Source organism: Osmia lignaria, unplaced genomic scaffold (assembly GCF_051020975.1).
Source record: "Osmia lignaria lignaria isolate PbOS001 unplaced genomic scaffold, iyOsmLign1 scaffold0041, whole genome shotgun sequence".
In the NCBI taxonomy this organism is placed as follows: Eukaryota; Metazoa; Arthropoda; class Insecta; order Hymenoptera; family Megachilidae; genus Osmia; species Osmia lignaria.
The window spans coordinates 32,501-34,692 of NW_027478182.1; positions in this window are offsets into that span (position 1 = coordinate 32,501).

The window sequence follows — 2,192 nt, forward strand, 5'->3', positions numbered from 1 at the left end:
ACGTGTACGCTCCTTTTCATAAAGGAGACTATCTTATTGCGAAAGTCAAAATCGCACGCTCTCACGGCGATTTGCCCCCGTATACGCCTGGGCGTAAGCCCGTGCGTCGCCGACCTAGCGGCCTGCCGATCGGTATTTAGAGGGAGGCACTTTGAAAGCAACACGCCGTTGGAACTTTGAAAAATTTCGATGCGTCGCCAAAGTTCGTACTTTTCGATAAAATCTTCGTCCTATGATACATTTCGATCAAGAACTACATTGATCGTCATGAAACTGTTTTTTTTTTTGGGAGACGTGTACGCTCCTTTTCATAAAGGAGACTATCTTATTGCGAAAGTCAAAATCGCACGCTCTCACGGCGATTTGCCCCCGTATACGCCTGGGCGTAAGCCCGTGCGTCGCCGACCTAGCGGCCTGCCGATCGGTATTTAGAGGGAGGCACTTTGAAAGCAACACGCCGCTGGAACTTTGAAAAATTTCGGGGCAAAGCAATACGCGGCTGGGACTTTGAAATATTTCGGAGCGCACCTAAAGTTCGTTATTTTGGCTAAACGGAGCGAAAATCTGCATTTATACCATCACGGACGTTAGTTTAATAGCGTTTAACGATGGATCCACGGTACAGAATGCAAAAATATGATTGTTAAAATTTTCGACTAATCGGTTCTAAGAGGCGAAGCAATACGCCGCTGGGACTTTGAAATATTTCGGAGCGCACCTAAAGTTCGTTATTTTGGCTAAACGGAGCGAAAATCTGCATTTATACCATCACGGACGTTAGTTTAATAGCGTTTAACGATGGATCCACGGTACAGAATGCAAAAATATGATTGTTAAAATTTTCGACTAATCGGTTCTAAGAGGCGAAGCAATACGCCGCTGGGACTTTGAAATATTTCGGAGCGCACCTAAAGTTCGTTATTTTGGCTAAACGGAGCGAAAATCTGCATTTATACCATCACGGACGCTAGTTTAATAGCGTTTAACGATCGATCGACGGTACAGAATGCAAAAATATGATTGTTAAAATTTTCGACTAATCGGTTCTAAGAGGCGAAGCAATACGCCGCTGGGACTTTGAAATATTTCGGAGCGCACCTAAAGTTCGTTATTTTGGCTAAACGGAGCGAAAATCTGCATTTATACCATCACGGACGTTAGTTTAATAGCGTTTAACTATGGATCCACGGTACAGAATGCAAAAATATGATTGTTAAAATTTTCGACTAATCGGTTCTAAGAGGCGAAGCAATACGCCGCTGGGACTTTGAAATATTTCGGAGCGCACCTAAAGTTCGTTATTTTGGCTAAACGGAGCGAAAATCTGCATTTATACCATCACGGACGTTAGTTTAATAGCGTTTAACGATGGATCCACGGTACAGAATGCAAAAATATGATTGTTAAAATTTTCGACTAATCGGTTCTAAGAGGCGAAGCAATACGCCGCTGGGACTTTGAAATATTTCGGAGCGCACCTAAAGTTCGTTATTTTGGCTAAACGGAGCGAAAATCTGCATTTATACCATCACGGACGCTAGTTTAATAGCGTTTAACGATCGATCCACGGTACAGAATGCAAAAATATGATTGTTAAAATTTTCGACTAATCGGTTCTAAGAGGCGAAGCAATACGCCGCTGGGACTTTGAAATATTTCGGAGCGCACCTAAAGTTCGTTATTTTGGCTAAACGGAGCGAAAATCTGCATTTATACCATCACGGACGTTAGTTTAATAGCGTTTAACTATGGATCCACGGTACAGAATGCAAAAATATGATTGTTAAAATTTTCGACTAATCGGTTCTAAGAGGCGAAGCAATACGCCGCTGGGACTTTGAAATATTTCGGAGCGCACCTAAAGTTCGTTATTTTGGCTAAACGGAGCGAAAATCTGCATTTATACCATCACGGACGTTAGTTTAATAGCGTTTAACGATGGATCCACGGTACAGAATGCAAAAATATGATTGTTAAAATTTTCGACTAATCGGTTCTAAGAGGCGAAGCAATACGCCGCTGGGACTTTGAAATATTTCGGAGCGCACCTAAAGTTCGTTATTTTGGCTAAACGGAGCGAAAATCTGCATTTATACCATCACGGACGTTAGTTCAATAGCGTTTAACGATCGATCCACGGTACAGAATGCAAAAATATGATTGTTAAAATTTTCGACTAATCGGTTCTAAGA